The sequence below is a fragment of the Girardinichthys multiradiatus genome, chromosome 2, assembly GCF_021462225.1.
Source record: "Girardinichthys multiradiatus isolate DD_20200921_A chromosome 2, DD_fGirMul_XY1, whole genome shotgun sequence".
In the NCBI taxonomy this organism is placed as follows: Eukaryota; Metazoa; Chordata; class Actinopteri; order Cyprinodontiformes; family Goodeidae; genus Girardinichthys; species Girardinichthys multiradiatus.
Window position 1 is genome coordinate 37,934,731 of NC_061795.1, and position 23,676 is coordinate 37,958,406.

The window sequence follows — 23,676 nt, forward strand, 5'->3', positions numbered from 1 at the left end:
TAAAAGAAAAATGAAAACAGTTCTAGGTTCATGTTAGCACGCTGTCAGTTGTCATAGATGTGAGCGTTTTTAGTTAATTCCCAAAGCAAGGTGCCGCTGTTAGCAAGCATGCTAACTTACCCAAACTGCAGCATTGTGCGAAAGTCTTGAGTCGACACCTTGCTTCTAAGGAGCGGATTTTTTCTTTTCTCCTGGCTTTCTGAAGATCCAAGTTCTGGTTTGGAAGCAGGGCGCTCATTCTCAGACCATCACCATTTTAAATAATTATTATTTATTGATTTTCTTTTAACTCATGTGACTCATTTGAGACACAACGACTCAATGATGGGTCTGGACATGGGCCAGTATGAGATTCTCACTCTATGATGGTCTCGAGTAAAAATACAGTAATTTTACAGCATCTACATGTATGCTGGCAAAAAAATTCAAAACATTCATGAGTAAAAACGACCGAAGTTCACCTGAAAGGGATTTTATACAATGCCAAGGTCGTGTGTGTAGGTTAAAAAATAAAAGCTGAATATCTGGGATAATTTATGTTCCACAGTTTATAAGACCTGTAAATTCAAAAATGTTTGTTAGATACGGTGACAAAATCTTCAACTGATCTTATAATAAAGGATCTACTGATTTTAGTTGCAACACTGCCTTTAAGTATCCCAAAGGCCATCGTTGTTATTGTAGCACCTTATATTTTGACCACTTAAAAACCACAGCAGAGAATATTCTGACATTCTCAAATGAAACTTTTTAGTTCAATCTTAAAATGAAGATACGATTTTGAATTTTTGGTGGAATCTGGGCTTTGGTCAGCCTAAAAATGCATGTGCTCTCATATCAGATCAGTAGATTTTCTGGGAAATGGGTAACTGGTAACATTAACAGACTATTTGGTTTATTAAAACAAATACGAATCGTCTTTGAGTAAGTCAAGGCCGGTTTTATTGGACCAATACCGCAACTGTTCAGTCAGAAAGCAAATTATATCTTTGGTATGTTCATTTCATGTTGTCATTGAGTTTTTTGAATTTCAATCTGCATTTGCAAATAAAAAGTGTTTTCTGAGGGGATGACGTCGCCGTTAGCATAATCAGTGCTCAATTGATTGGAGCAAAAACAGCCACAGACTCTCTCATAGTAACAAACCAAGTGTCACGGTATATATAATATGATGTAATTGATTTAACTACAAACAGAACTTCAAAATCATTCCTACCGCTGCTAAAATAATATTTAAGGTTAATTAATATGGCTTTCTATAAAAAAAAATTTTTTTTTAATTTTTACCAGGTTACTGCTCAGAATAATATCCTTTTTCCTGTTTTACTCTTTAAGACAAGTACAACAAGCTGTTATTGGCTGGATGGTTTGTCTGGCTACCAGCTTGGTTATAGGCTGCAGTTGGCGTACTGCTTGACGTACATGCCACTCTTTCTCAAAAGCTTGCAGCCAGCTGACTGGCAGGGCACAGAACATGTGGTGGACAGGCCCCACTGTATAACCCAATGCTTTGGTCTGTCAAGCGCTTTCTCCAACATCTCATTAAAAAAACCTTTAAATCAGAGGAACAAAGACAACTGTTTGTCTTGAGATTGTTCTTTTTTTAAGATGGTCACTTCTTTTGTTCTTCTCATTTCTACTTCCTTTGTGTTTCAAGCTTACCTGGAACAATGTGCTGCCATCAGGTGCAAGGACTACCCAGAAAATGATAAATAAAACATCCAAAGTCCATAGAACAAGTCTGAAGAGGTATTAATCTAGACATTTGAAAATGCAAAACGTGTATATGTTCCTGGAAGCAAAGTATAAAAATTAGGTTGTTTTTAAAATAAAAAAAATTTACAGCAAGTGATATACCTGAAGCACGACACGAGTTTTATCCAAATCAGTTGTTTTTAATCTTTAATAAGCTATGCAAAGTTTTTGCCTTGATCTCCCAAGTGACACATAGCTGAAGTTGGTGATGCTGATTTGTAGTTTTATTCTTAGCTCAGGTTTGTCCAAGTCATGAGTTTGATTTGGAGCACATGATCCGTACTGGGTAGTGCTGCCTCAGCGTGCCACCTGTATGTAAAGTTCAAAGCCCTGGTCGCTGTGTGCAGGATTGACCTCTGACATTAGTGCAAGTGACAGAGTAGCCTCCTACAATGTAGACGCCCAGAGCCATTAAGCCTAAATATGCTCTGTTGCATTTACATAATGTATTTGCTATGTAAACTTTTTAAGGGTCTAGACTGAATGTCTGGTGCATTTAAAGCTTCCTGTGCAAGGTTTAATTTCTCCCACAAATGCCTAAATATGAAACACACTGATCTCAAATGTCTTTGAGTCTCGTTGCAGTAAAGTGTGCGGCTGCATGGTTGTACTTTTGGCTTATAGGCTATCAAGTTAGCTGGCTGCAGCACATTGAAAGTAGATCAGGGTTGAGGAAGGGTGGAGGCCAGTTGTCAGGGGTGTTTCTTCACGTTGTGACGGTTTGGCTGAGAGATAACAGTGGTCTGTCTAACCTGTAATAAAATACCAGTGTTGTCTGTCATGTCTGTCTGCCTGCAAGTGTTTACAACCTAAAGCTAAGCTAGGTGCTGGATATTTGTGTGTCTAATATGTAAACTTAGATATAAACACAGTACAAAGTTAAATCTTAGTTGAGAGCTAGACCCTCATTTTGTCCATGTATACCAACACATATTTTAGTATAATTCTGACCAAATCACAGATATTATCTTGTTGTTTTATGTGGAACATGTGGATGACAATCCATTTGGCATTACCTATGGTGTTTTGGTGCATGCCCTGGGGTGAAACCTCCTAAAACGGTTTCCACTTGAGTAAAAATGTTATGTATATGTAATTTTTTTTTTGTCCCTCATGGCTGGTTTTCTTGGCACAATTTACATCTAGGTGGTCAGCTCTGTCCATTTTTAATGTAAATCTTGGGCTGCCTGTTTGTCGGGATTAAAAAGCAATCCTTTTTCTATGATGCAATCACGTTAAAAATGTCGGCGTCATTCTTTAAATACTTTTGGAGAAAAAACATGAGTTATAATTATTTATCTCCTAACTGTTGGGCATGAAATCAAACTAAACCTTTTCTGATTTAGGTCAGTTAGGATTACCAAAATAATTTGGGGCCTTTTTTCTGAATGCCAGAAAATTGAGCTTTTTTATTTTAGAGACTTTTCTTCTAAATAGGAGTAACCCAGCCATCAGGCGCTCGCCGATTAGCCTCGACCCCAGGGCTGGCTCCAGGGTGGGGCCTCGGCTCTGCCGTACCGGGCTAAATGTGCCTTGTTGTACTGGTCCTCATGAAGGTGTCTGAACCGCGCTTTGTCTGACCCGTCACCCCGAGGTTGTTTGCCATGGGAAACCCTACCAGGGGCATTTAATCCCTGGACAACATAGCCTCTGGGATCATACGAGCCCTTAAACGCTTCCACCACATTAAGGTGACTGAGTCAGCTGAGGGGCCTTGAGCATTTGTTCTGGATGCCTCCTGCACGCCTTCCTCGGCAGGTGTTCCAGGCACATCCCACCGGGAGGAGGCCCAGGACACGCTGGAGGGACTATGTCTCTCAGGTGGTCTGGTAACGGCTTGGGCTTCCCCCAGAGAAACTGGAACAGGTTTCTGGGGAGAGGGAACTCTGGGCGTCTCTGTTGTGACTGCTGCCACTGCGAGCCGGTCCCAGATAAACGGAAGACGACAAGTAGTTTACACACATTTCGTTTTTTATTTGGCATAATTGCATCTAAACTTTATGACTTGGCTCAAAACATTTCGGGAATTCTGCCATGACAGAGCTGGTGTAACTGAGGCAGGTTTTTGGGCTGTCATGCTTTGTAATGGCTACTTTGAAACACTGACTTTGTTCTCCTTAAGGCATGTTGTAACTAATTTGGTGATATGCTTAAGGTCCTTGTCCATTTGGAAAACCAATTTGTGCCCAAGTTTTAACTCCCTGGCTGATGGCTTGAGATGCTACTTCAATATTTCCACATGTTCATCCCTCATGATGCCATGTATTTTGGGAAGTGCACCAGTCCCTCCAGTAGCAAACCATCCACACATCATATTGTAATGGCTTCTTCCTCGCTCAGTGGCCTTTCAGCCCATATTAGTACAGGACTCGTTACCCTGCAGATAATAAGACCCCACATTTGTAGGCCTTGTGCTTTTGTTTTGGGATTTATTTGCACATCTCTCATCTCTGAGACAAAGAAACCAACTCTCTACTGTTTATGTTTAGTCTGATTTAACGTCGGACACACGAGGAAAAGATGCTTGTCTTTGTATAGAGTTTATATCTTGTTTTAGCTTTAACTCCAAGGTAAATCCAAGCTTTGCACTGTGTATGACGCATAGATGAGGTGCTCTAGCTTGGAGTTGAGCCGGAGTGTATCCGACGTTCTACAACTAAGTGAAGGCCATGAATGACTTAACCAAGCGTGTAATCACTCTGAATACAGACATGCGGTGAATGACCCTTTGACCAACAATGGAGAGAGGAAGTGAGGATAGAGAGCATAAGAATGATGGAAGGAGCAGGGAAGTGAAAGTAGGTGGTTTGGTGAGAAATGTGCAGGTTAAGAGGATAAGGGAGATAGAAAGTGAGATGGATGAGGGGAAGGAACCATGATCTAAAAACAGAAAATGATCTTTTTTCCCCCCATTGGATAGATGGGGAAATGAAGAATGGAAGAATGAGTTATTAATGCTTTTGATGGAATGGTTGATTAGAAAGAAAATGGATTAGGGTTGCAGACGGGTGGTGGAAAGATAGAGCTCCAAAGGGAAGTAGCAAATATCTGCCAATACACTTTTACACAATTTAAAAAAATATTTTTCTTTCTTCTCGTTCTTCTTCCAAATGACACCTTCATTAATCCAATTTGTTGTTGGATGTGTTTGATGCAATCAGTTGGCTTTATTTCACAGACCGCATTATTTTTCCATCGCTGAATGACCTCATCTGTCCGGTTTCAGAGTTGGGCAGGATGTTAAATCGCTGGGGAGATGCGCAACGCCTAAATGTGTCTTTTCCTGCTGGGTAAAGTAGGCAGACTTTGATAGATGCTTAATCCCCTCTCTTTTGAGTGATGGGCTGGCAGTGCTGAATGAAGAGCGAGCAACTGCAAGCTATGTGGTTTGCTTCCTTAGGCTGTCTGATCTGAACAAGACTCAGAACTAATGTACACTTGGCCCACACCGCATCACCTGTGCCTCTCTGGAGAGTTAGAAAATATTATTTGTTTTGCATCAGGGGAGTAAAGCAAGTTAAGATCCTATTAAATGAAGGTTTGGTTTTCTGGTTTCTTTTACTTGTTAGATGTCAAACATCTGGAGATGCACCAGTACATTGGTGGCTGATTTCCCATCTCTGGAAGGTTTTGCTCAAGATGAGGGATTGTTTTAAAGTTAATGACCTGGTGCAGTTGGTGGAACTTTCTTGGATAACTTGTAGGACAGAATCGTCACATATATATTTGTATTTGAATCTGGCTTTAATGGGATTAAATTTGTTCTGAAAACCAGCTACACACCAGATGTACTGAAATGACCTGTTTATCAATTTTGTCAGATTTAGATCTTTAAAAAAATCTAGTAATAAAATATACAAATACAGCATTCAAAATATTTATTCTGACCTTACTGCCACTAGCGGCTGTTAATAATTTAAATTAGGAGCAGAGGCACATCACACAGTGTGTATACAGGAGCAGTCACTTTTAAACTGGTGATTAGCATGGCTAGCATAACAAAACAGAAGAGTATGTGTGTATATGGTGAATGTAGACCCTTACCGTAACTGACAGTTGCCAAAGGCTGCCAAAATTTCCAAATCCAGCATTTTCCATGACGGACAGGTTGCAAGGGACAGTAATGGCAAATTAGTTTGGGCTAGTGTCGACAGGAACGCTATTGCCTATAAAAAAAATAAACTAATAAATTAAATCAAATGAACACTCAAAAAGATAAAACAGCTTAACTTTACTACAATACGTTTAGTTCTCTCTCGCTATCTTGCAGCCTACATAAACCACAGACATGTCGAGAAAAATATAGTTTTCATTTCAATACCTTCTAAAATCTCTGTTCTTCTTAGCACTTTAGTAAACACCTCACTGATGCAGAAAATGGCTCACTTATGCCACTTTTCCACTAGTACCTACTAGGGCTGTGCTTAAAAAAAGTTGATTTTCCAATTCTGAATCGATTCTCATATTATTTCGTAAAGATCAATTCATATAACCAAAGATCAATTTTTAAAAAGTGCTTTTTCTTTGTTTATATTGATAATGACAATAATGCATTTGTATTTATCAGAAACATCTTTTAGGTAATTTTTTAATGTCATATTTAATAATGCACCAGGTTAGTGTCCAAATAGCAGCTGTAGATATCTCTCCAATTTGAGATTGGACCAGATCGGATCGAAAAGAATCGATTCTAAATCTTGAGAATCTGAAGCAAATCGATTCTTGAAAAATGAATCGATACACAGCCCTAGTACCTACACTACTTGGGTAACATTGGTTCTACACGGTTTGGTTTGTTTTTCATTTCAATTGAAGAACCAAAGAAAACCAATATTTCTAGTCAGAACAAACATGCATTACATGCTGTGGCTAATCTGGGGCAAGTTTAATATTTTTATTGGATCTAATCTAGAAAATCTCTGATGACTTACAAACATCTCTAAAAGTTAGTTAATAAAGACAAGTGAGAAGACCGCATCAGGTGGTGACAAAGACGGGGATTTCACACAAGACCAATATAGGCTGAACTTCCTCTGCAGCAGGGGAACATTTGACTGTCTGTGTTATTGTGTCTCACCACTGTCACTAACATGCAAAGCTGGAGTGTTTTTTTAGTCTCACAGCAGATATTTACCTACGTTAGTATTGTCACACTGTTTGGGCTGGTGTTAGACACAGTCACGTTTGTAAATATAGCACAAGTCGAATTTTTCTTTCAAAAGCATGGATATATTGAGGTATCTTTTCAACTTCCCCACTTTCTGTGTTAATTAGCCTTAACCTACAAAGGCACCCTACGTCAGTGATCTAAGCATCAGATCGCCTGTTACTGCTTCAGCTATCAAAGCAATCTTTGCATGTGGTGTTAGACCGAGCCATGAGACTCTGTGGTAACACATTGTGGGAAGGAGTCATCAGTTTCATTCTGAGTTGAAACATTGCAGGATGATCCCTGTTTCACGCATTTCTCACTCGTTCTGTATGTTTATGAAGATGTTTCTTTTAGTGCACCGCTACCTCTGTCCCCATGTGAACCCAATGCCTTATTTCCATCTTCTCCATTCACACACGACAAACACTCGCTACCTTACTCACTCACACATACGTTATTACTTGCTGTCATTCAGCCAAGTTGGCTGTTTCCGCTGTTCGCACACCTCGGATGCAGCGCTGATAATAGGTTCTGATACATGAACAGACATCTTTTGAAAATAGTCACCTGCCCCAGAATGGAAACCACTCAACGTGACGCTTGGTTTGAACTAGTTTGTCTTTGTGGCATTTTCTTTGGCTCTCATCAAGTGCAGAATGTTTTTTGTTTGTTTTTCTTTTGTCCCACAGTTATATTTACAAGTCTGATTTAAACAAAGTGTTATCATATTATGACTTCTGCTTCCACATCCAACATATATAGCTGTTTTTGTCTCTCTGCTCATTTAGGTATAATTAAATGCCAGGCACTAAAGTTGCTTTACAGCTACACAGCCCCTGACCAGCGGGCCAAGACTTTTAAGACCATCCTGACATAATCACATCTTCAATAACAGTAGTTGTTGTGTTGTTTTACAAATTTAGAGTGTGCTGTTTGTTTAAGCATCTCGGGGTTTGGCAGTGGGTAAAGCCAGTGTGCCACATAACACTGAAGTAAATGCAAATACGGTTCTCATCACTTGTTTAGCAAAGTGTCACCCTATAAGTGACGATGTTATTCTTACACTGTTTTAAGTTCCCTGTCATTCAGTCTATGGAAGACTGGTCTATTCTGGAATCCAGCAGGGTGTGTATGCTATTGTGAGTGCTTTTAACCTTAGTTATTGTAGTCTCGTAAATCTTTATTTTCATTTTTAAATTCGTTTTTCTATGTTACTTTTTAAAAATGATTAATCTAGAGATTTCCTAAAATTCAGTCAGTCATTTAAAATGTGAAATTTGCCGATACAAAGAACCACTTTGGTCCTATTTAACCTGACCAGATTTTGTTTACCCCCTTGGTCTGGCCCTTTTGTGCAGTTGTGAATACATTCAAGCGAACCCTGGTCTGGACCAAACACCTGGACCACGACCCACTTTGTGAGGTGGTCTCGGTCCGCTTCCAAACTGGTTTGAATATGAACCAGCCCCGATCCGACCCAACTGCCAAAAACATACGTCTCTTTGAACTTAACAAGCCACCATAGCCGGTAGCAAAGGTGTACGTTGTACTGAAATCATACTTGATAAGCTGTATGTTGCTTAGCAACGCTAAATAAGGTTTTGGTCCGGACCAAACAAGTGGACCAAAGGACTTTTCTGGTGTGAATACACCCTTAAGTAGCTTGAGAGTGCTGTTAAGTATTACACTACATTTCATCAGTAGTATATCAGTATTAGGAGTTAACTTACTGTGCTTTCACACTAAACTAAAAAGAAAAACATAGTAAGAGTGTGAAGATGAAACAGTTTGAAAAGGTCATGTGGGGCTACGTGGAGTAGTGAGGAGGTGCAGGCTACAGCTACATTTGAGCATCCAAGTAGCACCAGAAACCCAGATAAAGCGGACTTTCTTCTTTGTGCTTGTTTTTGCTTTTCAATCCGCGTAATACTGCACCCTCAACAGCCCATTGAAACTGCATGACGTTGTTTGGTTCAGTCTCAAAACCTATGTGAAAGCAAACCGGTGTGTATTTCTGACTTTTACTGATCTTTGGACCGGACCAACAGTGTGAATGCACCCTTCCTCACCAGCTGGACAGCCTAAACATGTTCCTCCCACACCAGCTTAACCAGATAATTACTCGACTATAATGTTCTGACAGCTTGTCACTTAAAACGTACTTGGCTGTATTATGTTTCTAAAGATATATCAAAGTTGACACGTATGGCTTCAGTCTTTAATAAACTTCTGTCTTGCTCCTACTGATAAAGCTTGAATCTGGAGCTGTTTGTTGAAGTACCAGGCAAACAGTACCATATTGGCTGGTTTTGATATAACTCATTACTTATTCTGCCCTTGACTGTTTTCAATGCCGTTCTACTCAACAGTGTGCCAACAACACTTAGCTTTTCCAATGCGCAGATTAAGCAATTTGACAAACAGGACCCTGCAGCAGCCAATACATTCTCCCTTGTACAGGTCCTTCTCAAAATATTAGCATATTGTGATGAAGTTCATTATTTTCCATAATGTCATGATGAAAAGTTAACATTCATATATTTTAGATTCATTGCACACTAACTGAAATATTTCAGGTCTTTTATTGTCTTAATACAGATGATTTTGGCATACAGCTCATGAAAACCCAAAATTCCTATCTCACAAAATTAGCATATCATTAAAAGGGTCTCTAAACGAGCTATGAACCTAATCATTTGAATCAACGAGTTAACTCTAAACACCTGCAAAAGATTCCTGAGGCCTTTAAAACTCCCAGCCTGGTTCATCACTCAAAACCCCAATCATGGGTAAGACTGCCGACCTGACTGCTGTCCAGAAGGCCACTATTGACACCCTCAAGCAAGAGGGTAAGACACAGAAAGAAATTTCTGAACGAATAGGCTGTTCCCAGAGTGCTGTATCAAGGCACCTCAGTGGGAAGTCTGTGGGAAGGAAAAAGTGTGGCAGAAAACGCTGCACAACGAGAAGAGGTGACCGGACCCTGAGGAAGATTGTGGAGAAGGGCCGATTCCAGACCTTGGGGGACCTGCGGAAGCAGTGGACTGAGTCTGGAGTAGAAACATCCAGAGCCACCGTGCACAGGCGTGTGCAGTAAATGGGCAACAGGTGCCGCATCCCCCAGGTCAAGCCACTTTTGAACCAGAAACAGCGGCAGAAGCGCCTGACCTGGGCTACAGAGAAGCAGCACTGGACTGTTGCTCAGTGGTCCAAAGTACTTTTTTCGGATGAAAGCAAATTCTGCATGTCATTCGGAAATCAAGGTGCCAGAGTCTGGAGGAAGACTGGGGAGAAGGAAATGCCAAAATGCCAGAAGTCCAGTGTCAAGTACCCACAGTCAGTGATGGTCTGGGGTGCCGTGTCAGCTGCTGGTGTTGGTCCACTGTGTTTTATCAAGGGCAGGGTCAATGCAGCTAGTTATCAGGAGATTTTGGAGCACTTGCTTCCATCTGCTGAAAAGCTTTATGGAGATGAAGATTTCATTTTTCAGCACGACCTGGCACCTGCTCACAGTGCCAAAACCACTGGTAAATGGTTTACTGACCATGGTATCACTGTGCTCAATTGGCCTGCCAACTCTCCTGACCTGAACCCCATAGAGAATCTGTGGGATATTGTGAAGAGAACGTTGAGAGACTCAAGACCCAACAATCTGGATGAGCTAAAGGCTGCTATCGAAGCATCCTGGGCCTCCATAAGACCTCAGCAGTGCCACAGGCTGATTGCCTCCATGCCACGCCGCATTGAAGCAGTCATTTCTGCCAAAGGATTCCCGACCAAGTATTGAGTGCATAACTGTACATGATTATTTGAAGGTTGACGTTTTTTGTATTAAAAACACTTTTCTTTTATTGGTCGGATGAAATATGCTAATGTTGTGATATAGGAATTTTGGTTTTTCATGAGCTGTCTGCCAAAATCATCCGTATTAAGACAATAAAAGACCTGAAATATTTCAGTTAGTGTGCAATGAATCTAAAACATATGAATGTTAAATTTTCATCATTACATTATGGAAAATAATGAACTTTATCACAATATGCTAATATTTTGAGAAGGACCTGTAATTCTGATATGTCAGAAAAGATTGTTAATTCAAAGTATCTTTGTCTCCCTTGGGAGAAATGTGCTTTGGACAGAGCATTTTACTGCACTGGCACCCATTGTACTCATCTGTAACTTCACATAGATAAATAAAAATTAAATAAAAAATATTTGGATAAGAGTTGTTTAGATTAATTGAAAACCTTGTCAAATGTACTATCCTCCTGGTTAAAAGAGAGCCAAAGCAACCCATGCTCCTCCTACTGCCTTGTATACACAATCGCAGAACCAAACTAGTCAATAAGGAATTAATTATCTGTGAAACTTCACATGTTTCCTGGCTGTCGGTTCATCTCTTACCACGCACTCATTAATGTGCTTAACTGATGATGGGATGAATGAATGTTTGTACCGGTTGCGTTTTCAGAAGAAATCTCTGTACCTTCTTCCTGAGTTTAGTAAGGTATATTCATAGTGCAGAACGCGAGAAGTATCTGATAAAATGCTGTCTGCCTGTCTGAGGGCCGTCTGTTTAAAAAGAGGAACTGTTGTAGTCATAATCTTTCCTGCTGTCTTGATCAAACTTAAAATCAGAGCCCTTGATTTGACTATTAAATTACCAAGTCAACAGGTGATGCCGTACCTTTAATACAGAATGAAAACAAATGGTGAGGAATAGCCCATATTTGGTGTACTATATAATTAGGGCTCACTTTGGTAAACATCAGCCAAGCAGACATTCACTTGCTGGCTGACACAGTTGTTCCAGCTTAGGTAAAGTCAAAGACTACTCACCCACAACAGGGTTCGGGACTTGAGTTTAGTCAAGGACTTCGAAACTGATCATTTCAGAATAAACCTCCCTAGAGTAATCAGCAGAGATCATTGCCATGTTCTTGACCAGTTGTCACATCGTCTACCAGTGTTATATTGCCATTTTCATGATGCTTTTGCTATAGTTAAGGGTTCAATGTTAATTCAGCTGAATTTAGGTTCTGTTGGGTTGCATAATGTAGTGATGCACCAATCAGTTGGCTACTGCTCAGTGATCACTTCAATCAGTTGTCTTGAGATCGACATGTCAAATCACTGTTACTGTTAAATGCTAAATGGAAAATAAAGTTTTCAAAAAATGACTTCATACGTTATAGTTATAGAAAGAAAAGCAGAGTCAGCAGATGGGTAATTCAAGGAAACCGGAACTTTGTATTGGGCAGTTCCGGTTTCCTTGATTGCCTGATTGGAACATCTTAATAATGTAACAAGGTTATAATCCTTTTTTTTTCTCTTTTGGCTGCAACGCCAAGGAAATGGTAATGGATAAGTTCATGTAATACACCAAACATCCAGTATATTTATGTGTTTTTATTTTAATTTTATTGGGGTTATGTAGCCTGGTCCTGTCCTGGGGTTCAGCATCAAGCCTCGGCTTATTCTGCCATGAACTTTCTCTGGAGTGCTCTGGTTTGTTTGCTCCCCTGAAAGGACATTTTAGTCAGAGCCAAGCCTTCAACACACTCTCTCTTTGACTCCCTGACTCAGTTTGTATCTCCCTCTCTGTCTTTCTCTCCATTTAATTCTCACCCTGTTTTTCCCTCTGCCTCTCCTGAGACACTGATGTGCAGAGACGTTTGCGTGCGTTGCTGCTACTGCCTGAGCTGGACGGTTCAGCTTTACAGACCCATGGAGCGCTGTACAGGCCCAGGGCAGCCTCAGTCTTCTATGATAAATGTTTAACATGGAGCATTGCACATAGGAGGAGGGGATTTATGTCAGAAAATGTGGTACAAGCTCTTTACAAAACTGTTTTTTTTCTGTTTTCCTCATTAAATCTTTTGGGAGCAAGATGGTGCTCATGTACCTCTCTGACATCATCGTCCTTGTTTGACTTTAGGTTGTTTTGAATGCTGAGCAAAGCCGCATCACTAGTTTCATCCTCTTTCTCAAAAGCGCATCAGAGTGAAGCAGGCTTCACCAGAAAAGTGCTGCTGTCATAGTTCAAAGGTGTCCAGGACTTCAGGTTTCATAGGAATGCGACACCCATCAAGTTGTTGAAGCATCACCTAAAGGTGTCTGCATTCAGTAGACAAAGTCTGATTCTTTTTCTTTGTTGAAATCAGATGTTTAGATACATTGTGTAAAAAGACACACAATCTTTTGTTCTCCCTGTCTGAGATTAAAACAAACAGATGTTTCCTTGTTTTAGGTCTGTTTCTGATAATCAAAATTATTTCTTTAATAATTTCCAGAATAATAAAGTCTTGAAAATTAGAAATGTTAACCTGAACTTTTAGCCTTTCGTGGACTTACCTTTTAAACCATATAGCCTCTTTTCTATTTACAGTTCCAGCACCGCCTGGCTTCACTCTACCTCGCTCTACTTAGCCCAAAACCAGTTGTTTCCATTGTCAGTGTTGTCTGCTGTGCAAAGTAAAATAAACAGTCACCCCTCTGTGGTCCTTAATGTTATTGTAGTTGCTCCTGAGTTTTATTAACTTTTCCCTGTACTGTCTCAATGAAAACCTTCTCATTTCTCCTTCTCCCACGGCCAATCAGTGAAAAGCAGTCTGGTCATGTCACATGTAGTTCCTACTCAGCCCCGGTCGTACCTGCGAGGAGCAGGGACCAAAAAAATAGGTTCCGGTACGGAAAAAACTAATGGAAACTGTCGCAAAGCGAGCCGAGTGGAGTAGTTTAGGGCCAAATCGAGCCAGTGGGAAAGGGGCATATGGGACTGAGATATGGCCTTTGTGATGGCTACTTTAATAAAGGACTACACAATATCGGCCAAATATCGTGATAATGGTATGACTTGTGATAATTAAAATAAGTGCTGCAAGTGTTATTGTCAGTCATCCTTGAATGTATAGCAGTCACAGACACATTTACTGTATATGAGGCAGCCTAACTCCAAAACATGGACTTTCTTGTTCTTTGTTTCTCATTTGGTGGTATGCTTAGGTTCATTATTCCTTTGGAAGACCCGTTTGTACCCTATACTTCCCCATGATATTCTTTCCTCGTGATACCACCTATTGTGTGAAATGGACCATTACCTCCTGCAACAAAACAGCCACAAAACATGATACTTTAACCCACATACTTCACAGTTGGGATGGTGTTCTTGGGATTTAAAGGCTTTTTTCTCTGAATGTAACAATTGTCATTACTACCAATTGTTTCTCTGTGAATCATAAGACTCTCTAACTAGCTTCGGCCATCATCACAATGTCTTTTGCTTTTGTTTTAGGATTGATTTGCATATTTCATAGAGAAACACGGCCACTGTGAACCCATCTACCTCCTGAACGGTCTGATGGCTGGACATTCCTGTGCTGTTTATAGTTACATATAATTGTTTGAAAAGATCACCGGACATTATACCCATGGATGAATCGGATCTGTGAGGGTCCAAAATTCTCTCCATGATATCTTGGCTGGTTTCTGTTAGATTTGTTTCACCACGAGGAAATAGTTTGTTTGAGGAGTACTCTTAAAATAATGTACATTTACAGTTTAACTCAAATGTTGCGAATTAGCGTATCAGAAGTTTATAAAACCCTGACATCATCTGGGCTTTCCCAAATTGTTTTAAATGCACACTAATCTTAGTATATGTAATCTATTGACTTTGAAATGACTTTTGAACTGAATAAAAGCCATCTCTAAAACACTGTTGCTCATGATTCTGTTTAGCAAATAGAAATTATTTTGGTAATCCCAACTAACATCTAGCGAGAACGGTTTGGTCAGAGGAAAAAAAAATGGTTATGTGTCTGTTTATATAAAGTAGTTTAAAATGTTGAGCCATCATGCTGTTGCTCTCCTGTCTTGAACCGGCTGACGTCAATGAGAGTCTGAATGAGCTCTGGAGTCACTAAAAGGCATCAGTGGAAGCTTGAAGACACAATAAAATATCATAATGTGTGTTCTTTAGACATCAGCATGCTTCATTGAGAAATAAAGGCTCCTTTGAATGCTTGTTGAGCAGTCAAACAGCCTGGAGACAAGAACAAACACACACACACACACATTGGCTGCCCTCAGTGAATTCTGCTGTATGCTCCTGCTTTTCTCGAACAGTGCCACACCTTCCTTCCTCTGAGGCAGGAGCAGGGAGAAGCTCGGGAGCAAATCTGGCACCAGAATGACTTGGCAGTTTACCTTTCACTGAATATGCATAAGTGGATAAGTGAGGAATCCAAATGGATGCATTAAGCGCTTTCATGATCATTTGATATGGAGACAGTTGCTAGGTGTGCTGCTTTTATCTCCTTTTTTTGACAGTTTAGTTGAGTGGAGAGGAAGCATTTAAAAGCTTCAAGGCAATATAAGCTATGGCAGTATGATGCAACCGAATACACCAAAGAATCAAGACGCTGCAGATGTAATTAGACCCTGTACCTGGATCTGCTTGTGCTTGTCAGGCTGCCCTACCTACTCTGATGAGTCTCGGCTTGTTGAGGAGCTTGAACAAGCTCCTGTATGTTTTATGATGACATCAGATTTCTAATGTTTAGCCCGCAGCCTTTAAGATGGAGGTTGTGGTAACATGTCAGGCACAGATTAGACCTTATCTGTACTCTTATGTATACAAAGCATTTAAATGTATTACTTTCTTCTGAGGCCCCTCAGCTGTTCAGTTGCATGGCATTATTCTGTTTAATTCCTGATGATCTAGTGATTGTGCTCGTCTGTATGTGTCTCCACTGCACTTGGCAAGGGAGCCACATGCTACGACTGTTTACTCTTTTGTAACGCTCCAGGCAGCCTTGCCCAGCACACACAACTGGCACTGCAATGAATGCTGGAAACAACAGAAAATGTCAACAGAGGGAAGGCTATAACTAATAAACTGCTCTTTTTACTCTCTCTCCCTCTCTTACTCCTTAGATTGGTTGAATCGGACCATTTTTCTTCTTAAATATACAGTTCAGCTCCTGCCTCTCCTAAAGAAGCTTGATCAGATGCTACAGGCCTCGCATCCGCCCCTGTTTTATCCAAGGATCCTAGCGGGGTTCCGCTGTTGACTAGAACCGTCCTCGGATCAGCAACAATAAGCTGAGCCTGCCTGCAGCAGAATTTAACTGTGCTGTTTCCATCCACCCACACAATGTCCCCTGAAAATGTAATGCTTTTTGACACGTTTCCGACAATTTGTAATCTTTCCAATAACTGAGTTGTATATGACTGATGTTGGATTTCTGTTAATATCTTCACAGCATTGGCATTAATGCAAGTTTTCTAACATAAACGGCAGAGCACGGAGTAGTTGAATTGTGAGTAGTTGCAAAATGCACATGACCTTAAACACTGTTGTTACCCCGCAGAGAAACTTTATCCAACAATCATTGTAAAAATGAGACGACGCCTTCCTCAAAGGCTGGATGTGTTTTATTCCCCTACTTACACATTTCGTCTGGTTTTGTCTTTTAGTTGCTCTTAAATGTTTCAGATCATCAAACAAATGATAACTCCATAGAAAGATAACCTGAGTTAATATAAAATCCAGTTTTCAAGTGATATTTTCATTTATTGAGGGAGGAAAAAACTTTCCAAACCAAACTTATGTGAGAAAGTAATTGCCTTATTAAATTAGGAGTTAACTGTGCTAGTTCTTTTGTTAACCACACTTTTTGTAAGACAGATTACAGTTTCACTTGGCACACTCAACCCTCAAAACTGCCTAACCTGTGGAAGTCACTTAAATAGAACCTGTGTAACCACATGAAGTAGGCTCAAATATCTCAAAAAGGCAACACATCATGGGCTGATTTAAAGAAATTCAAGATCAGATGAGAAACAGTCAGTGACATCTGTCAGCCTTTAAAGGTTTTACAAAGCTATTATCCAGAAATAAAAAAAACACGAAACCTTCTCAGTGACTAGCCTACAAAAGTTACTCCAACACATCGACTCATCCAGGAGATTTCAAAAACCGCAGAACGTCTGAAGCTTGGTAGAGCTCCCTTGCCTCAGTTAAGGTCAGTATTCATGATTCAGCGATAAAGAAAGAGACTGAGCAAAGGCTGGATCTACGGGAGAGTTCCTAAGCCAAAACCACTCTGATCAAAAATAACACCAAGGCCCATCTCACATAAAAACATCTTAATGACTCCCAAAAGCTTTTGGGAAATATTTTTTGTATGGACAAGAGAGAAGCTGAACCTGAAGATGTTGCTCCCTTTTCATCTAACGTAAAACTTTGAAAACAATAGTAGTAGTACGTTTTTTGGGAAAGTGCATTTTATATTTACTCAGGTCATTTTTTATGTTAACATTTGTTTGACCTGAAACATTTAAGTGTGACATAAAAGCAAAAATAGAAGAAATCTATAAAGGTGTAAATACTTTTCACAGTACTGTATCTAGGTTTTGTTTGGAATATACTTCTCATTTTTTTAATGAGAGGAATTGCTCTAAAGCAGGGTATTACTAGTATTAGTGACATTTTAAACAGTCATTAGCAGCTTGTAATAGCAAATAATGTGGCTAGCATTACTAAAACAGCAGGCTCTGCACATACTCCCCATGGAGACAGAGGTTGAAAGCTTGAAAGGATAAAACTGTGACTGCTATAACACATTTGGCTTCCTGTTATTTACTGAGGTGTAACCCCGTTTTAAATTAGCACTCTGAAGGAACAGCAGACAAGCCTTTTGAGAAAACACTTTTCTCTTCTTAGAGCCTTTCTGTTTCCTCTGAATTAATTTTTAAACAGCTCAGTGATCTTGGAAATGGCAAACCTTTGTTCTTATTCACAGTAGCAACTTCCACACTGAAGAGGGTTGTTGTTATTATGACTTAATAGTGCCTAGGTATGATGATTTCACTGTTTGAGAAACGAAGATTGGATTTTTTTGAGTTTACAAAGTGGTTCATGGGTCAGTGCCTATAAAGCTGAGATTGTGGTCACCAGCTGATTTCTTGGTTTTATGTTTTGTTTAAATCCTAGAATTCACACAGTGTACTCCTTACAGGAACTGTATCCATCCATGGAGATTTGGGCAACTAATTCACGTCACACTATCCAGAATTTAACTAGAAAATAACATCCTGTCAGGAAGGTAAATACATCTTGCTGGAACTTTTTTCCTGACCTGAGTTTTTTTTCTAGCAGGAAAAGTTGAGAACAATTTCTTGTTTTAATAATTTTTGCAGCAAGAAGCTAGATCTTTGAATGTGAAGCATAATGCAAACCCGTTGCCTTTCCACATGTGACATTTCCACATCTAGAAAATTTAACAAAAGTATGTTGAGCTGTTGACAGCAAGCAAACCAAAAGAACAGACATCATCCTGTAAGTTCCTTGACCTGATTTAAAAAATGCAGGAGCAGTGCAAACCAAGAAGACCAGAAGAAATCAACAATAAAGGGAGTGATGGAAGGAGAGGGCCGTTAATAAAGCGGAAGGAGGGCCTGAAACAGAGAAATGATATTAGAGTAGAGGCAGTAGGTGAGATATTGAGATAAATGGGGGAAACCGATGTAGGTCAACCAGCTAAGTTAGAAACAGCAGGATCTAGGGTGACCATAAAGGCAGAAATGCATTCTGACAAGACTAAGAATGGAAATAAGTAGCGAAAATGTCATGACTATTCAATTTTGTTCTCATTTCAAGACAATTTAAAGAACAAAGTCCTCATTCCGCCAATATTGCTTAAATTGTCCTGCAGGAGGAAGTTTCCATTGAAGACTAAGTTATAGATTAGCTTTTTCGTCCACTGATGTGAGCGGTTAAATCTGCAGAGCTGGTGGGCTACTGGCGTTGGTGGGAGCCAGCTCGATTTGTCCTTGGAGGCTGAGGCTAGGGTGCTAGGCTGGTCTGAACTATAATTGGATTAGAGATTTCTATGTTGCATGCGGAAAGGCAAGCCGAATCCTCACACACTCTTTAAAAGCGCACATGCCTCAGGGAGTCAAGTTCATCTCTGTACCTTCTCCTGCACTCCTTTCCCCAACGATAATCTCTCACTTTCTCTACTCATCTTCCTGTTGTTGGTCTATTTTTAGCACACCCTTCCTTTTGTCAGATTGCAAAAAAACTCACACTTGTATAAACTAGCTTTTTTTTTTAATATTATATGAGCAGGTTAATGTTGGTGAGCATGACATGTATGCGATCAACCATGTGCTGTGGATATCCACTCTTAATGGGATTACAGCAGAGCTCCTTCCTGAGAGAACAGGAGAGGAAAAAGGACGAATAACACAATGTTACGAGCCATCACTTAAAGCAGCCCCACTTGCAGGAAAAAGTAAGAGCTGCTCTTTTTAAGAGTTTACTTCCTGTTTGGCAGCTTTAGCAGGAAGTAAAAGGTAATGTGATGGGCGGTGTTTGTCTGGCCCAGCTGCTAAATGCTTTTTTAAATTCTGCCTAAGGTTTTTTGTAGATTAACCTTCTACAATTTTTTATTTTTGTTTTGTTTTGTGGGCGTATTATGTGGCAGTAAACTGGGATTTTTACATAAGCATGGTTCGGTTACAAATATTAAGATATGCCGAGGTTCTAAAAAGCAACGGTTTCAAAATCAGTACGATTTTCTGTCACTCTGTTCCTGCAGTTAAATGTTCTGTTAAAAGGATGCCACTGAAAGTGCTGTTAAATAAAATTGTATGAAACATAGAACAATGTGCCGCTGTCCCTCCTCAACCTGTTGCTGCACACTGCGAGTCAGCTGGCCAACACAAGGCTACTACACCTTTCCCTCTCTTAAAAGAAGAAGAAACTCGACTATTTCCAGTGTTTTAAAAAATGCTTCTGGTTTGCTTTGGAAAACATTTCTGCCATTCCTACTATTCAATTCCAGAGAAAATGTTGGACTGTCCAGACCTTTCTCCGGCTGCACGAGGCTTAGGGTTTCACTGATGTCCCTTCCCCACCTGGTGCTATTCACTGGCAGTCTGCTGACTCAGTCTCTTTTCCTTCAAGAAAAAATCCACCGTTTGGTAGTTTTTTCAATCAGAGAACATACCGTCATGCTGTTGCGTGGGGATAAGCTTAATTGTTATACTTCTGTTTTTGTGCGACATAGCAGCTATTATTCTGTGAAATAAGCACATGAAGACTTCTATTAAAATCTGCATGTTTATTCTATGTCTTTTGTTTATACAGAAATTCGTAATAGATAGCATGGCTTTAACTGTAGCACTTAATACATTATTTGAGCAGAAAGGGGAAGAATTGTTATTTTTCTAGTTTAAACAAGAAATAAATTCATGTTATATATTTTAATTGATGTTTTTGTGTACACATCATGAAACCATGGTGTTTTTTTGTTCTTTTGAATCAGACTGTAAGATTGTCATACTGGTCTATGACTGCACATACATATTGGGTAAGGTTGCCGGGGAAAGCAACAATCAGAAAGCAAGTATGCTTGAGATCAAAGTTCAGCACCCAACAGAAGGAATAGGAACGTTTCCCTTCTTTATTGGTTTGACTGCAACATTTCTTGATGCAGAACATTCAGATCCGCATCCCGCATGTATAATTAGCTGAACCTGCTCCACCTATCAGCAGGGAAAATGATTACGGCATTGCTTAATCTCGGTCTTGGCAGGTATCATTTAATTATGGACGGGGTTCAACATGTGCAAATCTCCTCTGTGGAACCGACTGTGTGAGGTTGCGAGATTGCTGGAAGCATTCTTCACATCTAAAAAAGGAGGTGGATGAGGAGGAGGGAGGGAAGGGTTTGACTTGGAATGAAGGCAAAGGGGAGAGAACAGGCAAGGAGCTGGTGTGCAGGGTCGTTCGATTTCCGCTGCCGGGTTAAGGTCACTGTATGGGAGCTTCTGACTGGGCCTCCCAGAAGCATGACAGAGGAGTTCAGGGCGGGACACAAAAACATGACACAAGATGCATAGAGGAGTGTTTGACCCTTACAAGGCCTCTGATGTCGCCCTGAGGAAATGTGTGTTTCGACAGTGATAAGTCTGATCAAGTAACACCTTACAGCACACCCCACTGAAGAAACTACAGTATCTTGCAACATTATTCAAACTCTTTAAACTTGTTTCTGTTTACTTTCAGATTTTGTCACGTTTCAACCACAGACTCAGTAGATTTTATTTAATCCACCGATAAATAAAATCAGTGTTTTTTTTTTTATTAATCCACCGAATAAAGTTGTGTATAACTGATAAGCTAAAAGGATAGGATGCAAATGATTTTTTAACATTCTTTACTAATAATGCATTATATTCACTCTCTCTGAATCAATGTGTTGTCAAACCACCTTTCCTGTAAATTTAAGCTTTGCACACATTAAGAATATTTTTCCCCTCACCTTCTAAAACAAAAAAAACCCAGCTTCAGTCAGATGGGGTAGATGGTATCTGTGAACATCGAACTTCAAGCCATGTCAGATTCTCAGTTGAATTTACTTATGACTTTGACTGAAGAAATGTATTTCCAGAGCACGCTGCTGCCATCACCATGTTTCACAAGGGGAACGGTGTGTGCCGGGTTTTGTCATTGTTGGTTTCCACCACACAAATTTTGGTCCCATCTGACCCACCTTCTCCCACTGTTTTGTTTTTGTGTACCCTACGTTGTGTGAAACTTCTAATGGCTTTCTTCTAACAGTTCTTCTTACCACTCTTCTATAAAGGCCAGATTTGTAAAGTGCATGACTGATTGCTACTATGGGCCTCCAGGCTACTTCTCTGCTTAATGCTCTCTTTGCCTTTTTGTTCCATTCGTTCCATTTTCAGGTGATGATTGAACAGTGCTCTGTGAGCGATGCATAGCTCAACTGTATCTCTGATCTGTCTGCTGTGTTCCTTGGTCTTAATGATGCTGTTTGTTTCCTAATTGTTTTTAAGAAACTCCAGAGAACTGCTGCATTTATGCCAGGCTGGACTGGATTACTTCCAAAGGCAAATGTTTGCATTGGATTTTATTTTGGTATTAGAGTATTTGGGGCTCAATACGAAGGCGTATTATTTTGTGAAATATAAATAAATAAAAAACATGCTTGTGCTACTTTGTGTTGATCTATCACAAAAGAATTCCAATAAAATACTTGGAAGTTTGTGTTTGTGCTGATGTGAAAATGTTCAAGGGGAATGAATAATTGAATTAAGGCACAATACTCTGTTCCTGCGCCCTAACACACTCTGTGCTGCATTAAAATGACAAGACTTGCACGGACAGTGCTACCGGACGTGGTATCAAAATCCTTTTCTTCTCCTGCCCTTTGTTTCAGAGTTGGTAACTCGTTTAATGTGACCTTTCTAGAAGCCTTAATCACCAGCGGCCTCTGAGCCGGGTGGCACGTGATAACGGCTAACACCGATCCAACACTCTGTGAGCAAACGGAGCAAGATTTACAAGCTTGCCAGCCTAACAACGACTGGCTGTGAAGACGGGGTATTATGAGGAGTTTGGGCGTATGAGGGGGCAGGGGCTTTATTCAGCAGAAACATTTTCCACCCTTTAATCCAGGAAGCCTAGGAGGTGAAGACAACAGATTTGTTCAGAAATAATAAAAAAAAATATGTTACATAGTTATGATAGTTGTATATTTTAAGTAACCTTTTTGAATTGTTAAAGCTATTTTACTTGGTTAAAAGAGTTTTATATACACTTTCACACATTGTGTATAGATGTATACCATAAACATGCTATTCCCATTGTAGCCTCTTTAGTTTTAAACGCAGCTTTGGTGCTTCTCATCCTACCTCATATATTTTGCTTCTTTAAAATGAAATCAGATTTGGGTTGAGATGAGAAATTCTAAGTGAGTCTTGGTGAAGTGTAAGAAACATGAGAATTTTAGTGCGCTCATCCATCGCTTTATCAGTTCCTGTTTTTATTTACCTCATGCTGTGAGACCCTGCCGACATAGTCCAGGCAGTCGTTTTCCATCTACTGTGGCAGCCGTGCACTGCGAGCTGGAGCTCATGGAGCAGGCTTCCATAGTATGAGGTGTGAGAGGAGTGTGTAGCTAAATTTATTACCGGCTGTTAGCTGCTTAAATGAGGTTAAATGATCCGACTAGCTCAGGGAGGCGAGATGGAAGCGATTAGCCTACATAAAGAGCGACGGAGGGAGAAGGTCTTTTGAAGCCAGTCAGTGACTCCTGACCTCCTGTCATTTTGCATTTTCTCTATGTTCTTCCTCTTGTACTTTCTCTGCTACCCCTCATCTTCGGCACTGGAGTTGTCTCATGTGGTCTCTGCAAAGCAAAGCTGTCTGTGTTTGGCTGTTTTTGAGAATTATCAAGCAGTGTTGTCTGTTTTGGATGAACGTTATACAACAAGATGGTGTTCACAGTTTTCACAGTATCGCTTAACATGTAATGTTGAATCATGGGATTTTATTTTAATAAAAAAAAAAAAGACTGACTTGGAAAAACAAAGAGGAAAATGGAGGACACGTTTAATCATAGGTATAATACTTCTGACCTTTTATAGTCTTTGAAAGTGACATTTTATTCAAGGGTTTTCTATTTTCACTAATAAAATAAAATATTACATTATGGGCTTGCATTGCTAATAGCAGTTAGCTACGAGAACAATTGGCAAATCTGTCCACTGATATACAAGACAACTCCAATGCAGAATTAAAATGCTGTGCTTGGGGCCGCTGTTGGCTCAGTTGATAGGGGGCGCTGGTGGCTCAGGCGCTGGCGGCTCAGTTGGCAGAGCTTGTGCACCACGTGCAGAGGTAATAGTCCTAAACGCGGTTGTCCTGGGTTCGATTCCAGATCTAGGGC

At 40.1% G+C, this 23,676-nt stretch overlaps 1 protein-coding gene across 1 annotated transcript in view; it reads left to right on the forward strand.

Annotated features, from left to right (window-relative positions):
- The window catches only part of mob2a (MOB kinase activator 2a), an 86,485-nt gene that overhangs the window by 1,756 nt on the left and 61,053 nt on the right, over nt 1–23,676 (forward strand). The window lies entirely within an intron of this gene.